We start from the raw sequence: 12690 nt of genomic DNA on the forward strand, positions 1-12690 counted from the left end.
CTGATTGAAATGTAAAATACTCATTTGTAGTAACCCTGATATTATACATACGATTTTTTGTTTGATTTTTCTTTGGTGCTTCATCAGATAACTGATAATCATCAATCCTATACGTAATCGTTATTTGCATAAGTATTAATGACATTCCGTGACATACACGCAATATGAACTGAAGTACGAACGCTGCACGTTCAGAGCCATTGTCAAGTACATCATAATATCGATTTCAACAACTAATCAATGTATCGCAGTTATATGATGGTTATACGTAAGTACTTACTTATGCACTTAAACCTCCTGAACTTACTTTTAAATTAAATATTAGGAAACATAATTTCATATTAAAACATATTTGGTTATGTAATTATATTGATCCTTATATAAGTACATTTTTATCCTCAATTCGTATTGTTAGGTTATATATTTGTTTGTATAGTAGGTGACCACTCAGTTTAGATTAGATTAGAATTAAGTTTCTTAACTTAGCTGATCTGGATTTCTTAACTGTGATTCTACGAGTAATAGTTGCAATTTATATTCTATACCTTTCTCAGTGTCGCTGATAGCCAATTGAGGGTTGATATAGGTTAGTCAAGCAATATTTATTTTGTTATGCTATTGATATTATGTTTCATTCATACAATAATTGTAGTAAAATGATATTTCAAACAAAAATTTAATGTCTGATATCTTTAAAATTATATTTTATTTAAATTTGAATATGTATGTTAATTAAATAAAATGATATTCACATTATATTCTCTGATATTATTATGTACTTGTAACTTAATACAGGGCCGAGCTCAAAAATTTTGCAAGGCCTGAATACACATTCAAATCCTACACTTAAATTTTACAACGAAGAATTATTTATTTACAAATGCTGTTACATATCATATATTTTTTATAAGCAATTTTTTAAATAAATCCAAGTAATATTTTTTCGCATGCATAATTCGCTTTCAAGGGGCAAAAAATTCAATGAAAGTACAAAATCTGTAATTATGTATGACTTTTACAAAAAACTATTGATGTAGCTTAATTTCTCTAAAAAGTACATTTCTCTGAAAGCGCCTGGATTTTTTAATCTGAAGTAGTTTCCAAGATATGAGGACTTGGGGAGCACGAGGCGGCTACGGGTTCTCAGGACGTAGGACCATGTCCTGGGAAACCCCGATGAATCTGATATTCTCCTATAGCCGGATAATGGCTGGTCGGCGTCTTTGGCCTCCGCCAGTTTGCCGGTCCGGTGCGGAGAACCTCGGAGCAGTTGGTGGGCCCGTATCTGCCAAGACCACTCATCTTTTTGTGGGGATCCCCGTCACCCTGCATCAGCCTTGACCGAGGTAGGGTGCGAAAGAGTGAGTGGCACCAGGATGGAATCCCTTGTTGACGACCTAGGCGATTCTTTACGAAGTATTATGGATAGAGAAACGAACCAAAAAATCGTTTACGGTGCAGCGAAGGGATACCTCAGTACCGGCGCAGTCGCGGGTTGTAAAGCGGGCCCTGCTGCGTCGTCATCGAGCAGCCGTGGCCGTCCGGGCACCCGGACATGCTCATGCGTCTGGCGAAGGGGACACACAAACCGGGGGGTCTCGAAGAGAGTCGGACATTATGACTGTCGGCCCGGAATCTTCGTGGGGAGGGGATGTGGCGGCGGCGCGGTGCCGGCGGAGGGGGGGGGGATGATCCGACGACGAAATGTAGTCGTACTCTTTCTATTCGACCGTTGCGGGCATGCTCGGCAAGCGGCTGTACCGCAGGATTACCGGGTCCGCGGAAAGCACCGCCTCCGCTGCCAACGGTCGTGGCGGAGGCGCGGGATGTCGCACACGACGGGCGGACGCGTCCGCGGGTTATCCGGACTCCGCGTTACTGCAGTCTCCCGATAAAAGGAAGAAGAACCGACGACAGCGACGACACGCGAAGTGACGAAATGAGGATCAATCAAGGCCGACAATCAAGTGACCGTGAAGGATGCGGAACCGACCCACGATCAGGAAGAGGAGGATGTTGCATACCTGCGAAGAAGGGTGCGCTCTCTGGAGAGAAAGGTCAGTCGTCTCCAAGAGACGGTGGAATGGCTGACTAAGGAATGCACGGAGGGAGCAGCCAAAGATGATAACAAAGATGGTGAAGGACAAGAGATGGGGATCACCTCTACGAGGGGGACGAAAGAAAATGCTCCCGGGGCCCCAACGGGAACGATTATGAGCCCCCCTCCCCCATCTCCCCCACACTACTAGTCAGCATCGCGCCGTTTCCGCTGTCCCGACGGGTCGGGGAGTAATGCAAAAAGAAAGTAAGTAAACGGACAGATTCGGTGGTCCAGGACCTCGAGATTCACTAGAGGATCGCAAGATCCTGTTCCTCCGTAAGTTGGAGGAGTGTTGGCGAGAAATAATGCCAGGGGCAGCGATCCCCAGCCACGGACGCTGACGTCGCCACAAGAACCGTACAAGCACGATTGCGGTCGGCGAGGTGTCACGGTCGACCGTGGAGCCGTTGGCCGACGAGGCAGGATTCACTGCCAGCATAGGAGGAGGAACAGGGAGAGCGAGGCGAAGGAATAGAAAGCCAACGGCGCAACCTCTTCCAGCGGTTCATGCGCCGACCGAGGACGCAAAAACCAAGGGACGGGTATCTTCGTCTTTTACGTCGTCGACGTTGTGAACAGGGGCCTTGGCGGAACAAGGGCAGGGACTTTCGCGGAGGTGGCCGCTCGGCCTCTGGTGCGCCCCCGCACGGGAAGGAAATTCATGCGAGGAGCGGGCGATGGATCCGGAGCTATCGGGAAAGGAAAGAGACGTAACGCTAGTGGGCGAGAAAGTGCCGGCCTTCCCCGACCCCACGGTGTGCCGCGGTATCGCTCACCGTGAGGGACAGCTCGGGCTTTACGTACAGGGATGCGATATCGGTGGTGAAGAGGGAAGTCAAGCTCTCCGAACTCGACATCACTAAGTTCAGACCGAGGAGGGCGATCACGGGGGCGTTGCTGTTCGAGATCTCAGGCCAGGACGCTGGGAGTAAAGCATCGCGACTGGCCGAGCGGATGGCGGCCACGCTGAAGGACTTGCCCGCCAAGGTAACCGTGCCGCGAAGGACGGCCGTGCTAAAAGTGACCGGACTGGAGGAACTCGGTCACCCCGGAGGTCACCCGCCGTTGCTGAGGCCGGGGGCTGCCACGCCGATGAGGTCAACGTGAGAGTCATACGCTCCGCTCCTCGGGGCCTCGGGTCGGTGTGGCTATGCTGCCCGCTGACAGCGGCCAGGAAAATCAGCAGAAGAGGAGACGCCCGACCAGGAGGTGGGATTAACATAGGTTGGTCAGCGGCGAGGGTTTCCCCTCTCCCGGCGCGCCGACTCCAATGCTACAGGTGCATGGAGTCGGGGCACGTGCGCCGAGACTGCACATCGACGGCCGACCGGTCGGAGCGCTGCTACCGGTTCAGGGCGGAAGGACATCGCGCCAGGGACTGCTCGGCTTAGTCCACGTTACGGCGAGTGCGCAGCGCGGGTCACAGGTGCACACCCCACTGAGCAATGCACACCCTACTGAGCAGTGCACTAAATCAGCAGAAACCCCAGCTAAGTGCATCCCCAGCTAAGTGCAGGATGGTCAAGGAGACCATCCTGCTAACTACAAAGGTTGCTCAGGATACAAAACCCTATACATAAAAAAGTATCCTAAACTCAGAGCCAAAGAGACAACCAAACAAATACCCAGTCCTCCAAAATTCTCTACTACTTCAATGTCCTATGCCCAAGCTGTACCAGGAAATCAAAACAATCCGAAAACCCATAGGGACCATTCTCAAAATAGTGTTCCCAATCCACGAAACACAGACAACTTCTCTAGACTCGGAAAATTAATCGAAAAACAATCAGAACAAGTAAATAACTTATTATCATTATTAACACTCTTCATGGATAAATTAATTCTCCCCGCCGCAAAATAAAACCAAGACGCATAGCTCTCTGGCATGCCAACGTCTGGCTTAACACAAAATAACAGCAAAGGCTCATATCCCACTTCACCGACAAAAACTGTCTGAAAATAAACGGTTATAACTTCTACCATACCCAACATCCCAGTGGAAAGGCCCGCGGGGGCACCGGAATCATTATCAAATCCAGCATTAAACATTACAAGCTTCCATCACTCCAGAAAGACTACCTCCAAGCTACAAACGTAGCAATAGAAGACTGCCATGGCACAATCACCACCTCAGCAGTATATTGCGCTCCCAGACACTCCATTGCTAAAGAAGACTTCGATAACTTCATTGATGCTCTGGGCAACAGATTCATAGCTGGAGAAGACTATAACGTCAAACATACCCAATGGGGCGGCAGACTTGTCACAGTAAGAGGCAAAAATCTCTTGAATAGCATAATCACCAACAATCTCAACTTCCTCACCACATATGAACCCACATACTGCCCCACGGATACTAACAAAATACCTGTCTTACTTGACTTCTTCATAACTAAAAATATCTCGCCAAGATATGTCCAAATCGGCGGATCCCTCTTCTGACCATTCCCCCGTTATAGCAACAGTCAGTTCAACAATTATCGAGAATCCACGTAATGGCTTTATCCATAACTAACTTACCAACAGGCAGATCTTTAGAGAAGTCTTTAATCACTCAACTTCAGCCTCAATTTCACTAAAAACAAATGAAGATATCGAAACAGCCACGGAATACTTAAGCACGAGCATAACACAGCTCCACATCTACTAAGACTTCTTTCAGCAAACATGAATATCCCCATGACATATTAAAAAAAATCGCAGAAAAACGTAGACTAAGAAGAGTATGGCAGACCCATAGACCCATGACAAACACAAACTAAACAACGCAACTAGGAAGTTAACCAAAATCATCAAAAAATATAGAAGCGACTGTTTTCAAAAATATCTCGCCAATTTGTCCCCCACAGCTGACTCCAACTACTCACTATGGAAGGCTTCCAGGAAACTCACGCATCCCCATCAAATAATCCCTCCAATTCGCTGTCCGTAAGGCGGATGGGCACGTAGCCCTAAAGAAAAAGCCAACCTGTTTGCTAAACACCTATTCAACGTATTTAAACGTCATTCCTCCAATATTACCCCGGAAATAACGGAATACTTGCACTCTCCCTTCCAAATGTCTCCTCCTATTAAACCTTTCACTTTTCTTGAGGTTACAGAATTAATCCGTCGCCTAAATCCCAGGAAAGCATCGGGGCATGACCGAACAAGTAATAAAGCAATCGAGGAATTTCCCATAATAGGGATTTCACTCATCACATCAACTTTCAATGCAATCCTTCATCTTGAATATTATCCGAAGCCCTGGAAAATATCAATGATAACTCTCATCCCTAAACCCGGAAAGCCAATAGAAGAAACTAGCTCCTACCGCCCAATTAGCCTTCTACCCACTTTGTCAAAACTATTCGAAAAGATGCTCAAGAATCGACTCTTTCCACTCTTAGATGAATAGAAAACACTGCCAGATCACCAATTCGGTTTTCCGAAACAACACTCCGCGACGTACGCGATGTTCTACAGCAACGGACCCAACACCGAACCCTGCGGGGCCCCGCGGTGTACAGCCCTCCCAGTCATCCCTCCAAACCGGCGGTGTAGACGATACTCCGGTCTCGGAGGAACGCCCGGACCACACCACCCAGGTACGCGGGTACCCGATAAAATTCGAATTATATCCTGTCCAAGGGAATGCTGTTGAAGGCGTTGACCACGTCCAGCGACACGGCCAACGCCACGTAACCACGGCGCTCGGCCCCCTCGACAAGGGAGCGGACACGGGCGACAGCGTCGGTCGTAGACCACCCTCTCCGGAAGCCGAACTGGCATTCCGGGCATTCGTGCATTCCGGGAACACACCGGGACAAATGCGACTCCAGGCGGGCAGCCACCACTCTCTCCAGCAGCTTGCCAGCCTCGTCCAAAAGGCACACCGGCCGAAAAGCGGAAGACGAGTCCGGAGGGCGCCCCGACTTCGGCAGCAGGACCACCCGCCCCTCCTTCCACGAAGCGGGGAATTCGCCCCGAGACAGGCATCCGTCGAACAGACGTATTAGTCTCGGGGCCAAGACCCCGGCGACGTCCTTCCACAGGCGGGCCGGGACTCCGACAGGACCCGGAGCTTTCCGCACTCCGATCCTCAAGACGGCCCCGGCCAGTTCTTCCCCGCGACCCGGGTTCCAACTTCCCGCGGTGACACGTGGTTCTTCTTCTGGCGGTGGAGGCTTCTGCTCCTCCTCTTCGGTAAAGCTGCCATCTTCCTCGTTCGTCGCTCTCGGGAACTGAGTGCCGACGACCTCCTCCAGGAACCGAGGGTCCATGCTCTCCGTTACGGGAGGCGCCCATGGACGGAGTTTGTTCAACACTATCTTGTAAGGGCACCCCCAGGGATCGGATCTCCTTCTCCTTCCCGGTGGGCCGATAGTCCCGAGCGCACCCAACGAACGGTTGCCCATCACGCCACCAACCGCCACCTGCATCAAGATGTAGAGGTGGTCCGAGAGGGTCTCCTCCGGGGACACCTCCTAACCGGAAACACGGCGGGATGCGGCAGGGTTTGTTCATGTGAGGTCCACTATGGACTCGTCTCGCCACGCACGTGCTGGATGATCTCCCGGTAAGCCGGAGGTCGAGTGCGGCTGCCCAGTCCTGCACGTCGCGCCTCTTTCCGTTGGTCCTGCGGGAATCCCATGCCGTTGAGTGGGCGTTGAAGTCCCCGAGGTCCAGTGACGGGCAGGAGTCCAAAAGCCACGCGCAAACCACGAGTCCGTCCAGGAAGGAGGCGTATTCGCTGCGGCTGATATTGGCCTACACGTAGACGGCCACCACGGCCAGGTCGCCCCATTTCACAACCACGAAGCCCCGTCCTCGCTTGATCACCGAGCAGGAAAGGCTTTCCGCGATCCCGGTCCAGAATATGGCGACTGAGCCGATCAGATCCCCAGCGCCCTGTGACGCGTCGGGAATGCTGTACGGCTCGGCCACTGCTGCCAGGCCGATCCGCCACTCCGCCAGGCTCTGGAACATTAAGTCGTGAGCTCGGCGGGAGCGGTGAAGATTGCACTGCAGGAGCAGTTGTCCTCCTCCTCTTCTTCCGTTCACGTCGGGGAAGGCTCCGTCTCCATAGCCTCCTCCGGGCCGTTCCCCTCGCAGTCGGTGTGTCCGATTTCTCTGTCCCCTCTTCTGGCTTTCGTGGTGCCAGTTGACGGCGGCATCGTTTCCTTCCTCGTCGCCGCGTCCCCGCCTTCGCCTGGAACGGCCTTGCCTCCTGTGCGGCCCTCTTCTTACGGGCAGACGGTTTGCATGCCGGTGACCCATACGGTGCGATGCGGACAGTCCCAGGTCCGCGCACACCGGACACATAGGTACTCGCGCCGAGCAGTCCCTGGCGCGATGTCCTTCCGCCCCGAACCGGTAGCAGCGCTCCGACCGGTCGACCGCCGATGTGTAGTCTCGGCGCACGTGCCCCGACTCCATGCACCTGTAGCATTGGAGTTTGCGTGCCGGGAGAGGGGAAACCCTCGCCACTGACCAACCTATGTTAATCCTACCTCCTGGTCGGGCGTCTCCTTCTCTGCTGATTTTCCTGGCCGCTGTCAGCGGGCGGCATAGCCACACCGACCCGAGGTCCCGAGGATCGGAGCGTATGACACCCACGTTGACCTCGTCGGCGTAGCAGCCCTCGGCATCAACAACGGCGGGTGACCTCCAGGGTGACCGTGTCCTCTTAGCTCGGCTGTCCTTCGCGGCACGGTTACTTTGATGCGCAAGTCCTTCAGCGTGGCCGCCATCCGCTCGGCCAATCGCGATGCTTTGCTCCCAGCGTTCTGGCCTGAGATCTCGAACAGCAACGCCCCCGTGATCGCTCTTCTCGGTCTGAACTTCGTGATGTCGAGTTCGGAGAGCTTGACTTCCCTTTTCATCACCGATATCGCATTCCTGTACGTAAAGCCCGAGCACCGTAAATACCGCGGCAGACCGTTGCGGTTGGGGAAGGCCAGGCACTTTCTTACCGCGCGTGTCTCATCCACTAGCGTTACGTCTCTGGCATTTTTTGACCCATAATCGCTCCCGTTGGGGCCCCGGGTGCATTTTTTTTCGTCCCCTTCGTAGAGGTGATCCCCACCTCTTGTCCTTCGCCGTCGTTGTTACCATCTTTGCATTCCTTGGTCAGCTGTTCCACCGTCTCGGAGACGACTGACCTCTCTCTACAGAAGACGCACCCTCCTCCGCAGGTATGAGACGTCCTCCTCTTCCTGACCGTGGGTCGGTTCCGCGTCCTTCACGGTTACTTGCTTGTCGACCGGTTGGGTCCTCATTTTGTCACTCCGCGTGTCGTCGCCGTCGTCGGCTCTTCTTCCTTTTATCGGGAGACGGCAGTAACGCTGAGTCCGGATAACCCGCGGATGCGTCCGCCCGTCGTGTGCGACGTCCCGCGCCTCCGCCGTGACCGTTGGTAGCGGAGGCTGTGCTTTCTGCGGACCCGGTAATCCTGTGGTACGACCGCTTGCCGAGCGTGCCCGCAACGGTCGAATAAGAAGATCACGACGTCATTTCGTTGTCGACTCTCACCCCCCCCCCCCCTCCCGCCGCCTCCGCTCCGCCGCCGCAGCATCCCACTTCACGAAGATCCGGGGCCGACGGTCGTAACGTCGGGTTCCTCCGACTCTGAGGACCCCCGGTTCGCGTTCTTTCGCCAGACGCATGAACGTGTCCGAGGGCCTGGCGGCCCACCCCCGGACGGCCACGGCAACTCGATGACGACGCAGCAGGGCCCGCTTTACAACCCGCGACTGCGCCGGTACTGAGGTATCCCTTCGCTGCACCGTAAACGATTTTTTGGTTCGTTTTTCTATCCATAATACTTCGTAAAGAATCGCCTAGGTCGTCAACAAGGGTTTCCATCCTGGTGCCACTCTCTTTTGCACCCTACCCCGGTCAAGGCTGGTGCAGGGTGAAGAAGGTGAGGTGAGTGGTCTTGGCAGATACGGGCCCACCAACTTCTCCGAGGTTCTCCGCACCGGATCTGCAAACTGGCGGGGGCCAAAGGCGTCGACCAGCCACTACGCGGCTACAGGAGAATATCAGATTCATCGGGGTTTCCCACGGCGTGGTCCTACGCCCTGAGAACCCGTACCCGCCTCGTGCTCCCCTTTCCATCTACACTGCCGATTTATCAACCTTAGCAGATATAACAACAGCGACATTAGCTGACGATACAGCACTACTAGCATCTCACTCAGACCCAATAATGGCATCCCACACTCTCCAGCGAGGTCTGGACTGTATGGAAAAGTGGTTCCACAAATAGGGCTTCAAAATTAACGAAAATAAATCCACACAGGTAACCTTCATGCTGCGAAAACAAACCTGCCCCCAGGTGACCATAAACAATATCACAATTCCTAACAAGGATTGACTCAGATATCTGGGCATGACTCTGGAGATGTATTCTCATCTTTGGTTTCTGGTGCTTTCCTGTCCGTAAATTTAGCGCTATGCAGTACCCGGGCACCCCATAGGACCATAGAGGTTGGGGTTATGCACAACCAGCGCACAAGGCACCCAGTGCCTTGCTACCTGGATCAGCTAAGCCTGGCAGGGGCTGTCTCAGATCGAACGGGGCGCTTTCTAAGCCCTTCCGTCTCTCCAGGACGGCTCCGGAGTAGGTGAGACGCTGCTCACCCGCCGGAGACCATTCGGGGGAGCCAATACCTCTTAAATCAGCCCTCTTGCCAGTATCTTGGCCATCAACCACTGCCACCACGAGTCCAAACCCATAATTGGCCGAGCAGAGTGGTCGCTACTCCTTCCGGGCTTACACTCGACCCCCATGGTACCATCCTAAGTCATTGGTGAGACTATCGTGTGGATGTACGGCCACGTCACTACCGGCCGGCGACCTGCTAACCGTGCTGGGCAGATCCAGATGGGACTCACGTAAGCGGGGGCGTCAAGGTACAAAGTACGCAGGAACTTATCCCGACGGTCCCATCCTTGCCATCAGGATCGTGGGTGCGCTACTACCCAAGGTCACGTAGAGAGAGTGTAACCGTACTTAAACGCCTTACACTCCCGTCGACCTTCCCTGCGGTGTACATAGAGGACTCACGTAAGCGGGACGCTTGTCCCGACTTGTTCCCATAGACTTACATAAGCAAGTCTTCCCTGCGGAGGGATGACTCTGAACAGGAGATTGACATGGAAACAACACTTAATGGATGAAATGAAGCAACTCAAGGTTAAACTTAAAAAAAAATTTACTGGCTCATTGGTCGCCGCTCCAACTTAAGCACTCAGAGCAAAATAATGCTATATAAAGCCATACTAAAACCTGTCTGGACCTATGGGATTCAACTATGAGGAACAGTGAGTAACTCCAACATAGAAATCCTTCAATGATTTCAATCAAAAACACTAAGATCCTTAATAGATGCACCTTGGTATGTCACCAATGAAACAATCCACCGCGACCTCAAGATACCCACAGTCAAAGGAGAAATATACAAGTTCAGAAGCAGATATAACACAAGAGTCAACAACCACCACAACCCATTGGTCACCCAACTACTTGACACGACGGACCAGATCCGCAGACTAAAAAGAAAATACCCTTTAGACTGAAGCATTAGATTCAACTAGAATCAACATAATATAAATTATTATAAACTAAGCTACTGTACCACGCCAAATGAAGTCACTTAAAATTCTCAACGAGAATCAATTGTAAATAGTCTACCAAATAAAAAAAAAATAAGCTAGTCTTCTTTACATAAATTCTTTTTATTGACTTAATGTTTAGATAGAATAAATAATTATACTGACTGTGGTTGTTATTATTTAGAAAATAGTTTTAAATAAATATCTGAAAAATTAATAAAATTCATAACGAATAGCATATTCTTTAAGAACGATGTTTTTTACTCTCTATCTTTCTGCATAATATTTAAATTTCGCTAGAAGAAATATGTATTCAAATCGACAGAAATCTTTCGAAAAAATGTTACCAATTAATTACTTATGTATGTAGACAAATCACATTCACAATCAAAACCGATCTCTTAAAGCATATGAATTGTAGAAAGTTTAACTACATACATATAGAGCCATTAATTTTAATCTTATTGCTTATGAACAGTTCAATCTTTTTAAGAATTGGATTCATGTATATCAAGTGAAGTGATTTGTCACTGTCTGATCAAGTCATTAAGGATCATATATACATGTATAATTTTAAAGGTAACATTTATTCTGTATTCGTTATACAGCAGTACATATTATATTGAAAAAAAAGAATGATTTTAAATATAGTTACAAGAAAAAGAATATTAATTTGAGTAAGACCAAATATTTATAAATGTTAAATTAATTATACAGAATCAACACGCTGTAAATTACGTTTCAACTATTTTAATTATATCTTTTTTTTAATATATGTCGGAGATGAAAGAACATCGGGATTTCCCGTCTGGAATGTTGGGAAAAAACCCCAATACCCTAGTCCAGACTTTTACTATAGCTACACTTAAGTAATAAAAATAAGAAATAGTTTAATGTTCCAATCTGGCTTTATAACGATGGGTTCAACCTCGAAGTGACATAGCGGGTCACTGGACGTAGCCACAGTCACGGGAGGGACGTGTACCTGACAGAGGTATGGAATGATTATGTGGCGGATCGGTATCAATAGGACGCCGACAGGTCCAGAGGGCTACGACGACAACGAGTCTGTCTATCTCGCTAGCGGTCAAATATACGGGCGCACGATACAAATACCGCACCTAGCGAGATTCCCTCTACGTCTAAGGCAGGGACTACCGGGCATAGCCTTACTGACGAGTCCACCTGTAGTCCCGGGACGAAACGCAAACTCTCTTTTCACCACCTAGCTCCAACTACACCTCAGCCACAATTATATGGCTCTCCTTAAAAACAAAGATTGACCCAAGGAGTTGGAAAAGGACTATATAAGGGCAGTTTCATTTGGATTACGAGTTAGTTAGTTAGTCAGTTAGTCGTTGAGCGAATTGTTGATTGAGTTATCGAGAGAGTTATCAGAATCGTGTATTACGTTGTCATTTGTCATCCCGTGGAACGTGGATTCGTTATCGAACCTGAATTCGTTATCATCAACATCTCGACCATCCTATTGCCGCCATTACTTATAGCCTTTTGTAGTGCCCACATTTGTACCAATAAACATCAGCTATATCCGCGATGGTAAATTTAAGTAAAGGTTCATTGGACGCCCCCAAAATTACAACCTTAATCTGGCATATAAATTAGAGTATAAATTGTCATAGATATAGAACATATTTGAAAAATTGTATAATAACGTTTGTAACGGCACATGGCCGTAGAGAAAGTTCCAGGGTTGAAGCGCATGTGTTGGCCACATAGGCCTGCGTAACGACGTCCGAGGCCAGGACGTCGTAAAAGAATAAACCCTGGGGCTTACTAAAAAGCGCATGGACCTTCGAGGAAAATTCATTGTTTTATCATCTACAGGTTTTTCCATCCCCACTTCGGAAAAAAACTTTCTCTTCCGAGGACCTCGGCATATATAAAGAGAAACGAGGAAAGGCTCGAGAGTGAGTATCGAGTCAGTATTCGATCAGTATCGACATCGCGTGAGCTCGACGTGCGTC

Source organism: Bombus huntii, chromosome 6 (genome assembly GCF_024542735.1).
Source record: "Bombus huntii isolate Logan2020A chromosome 6, iyBomHunt1.1, whole genome shotgun sequence".
NCBI classification, from domain to species: domain Eukaryota; kingdom Metazoa; phylum Arthropoda; class Insecta; order Hymenoptera; family Apidae; genus Bombus; species Bombus huntii.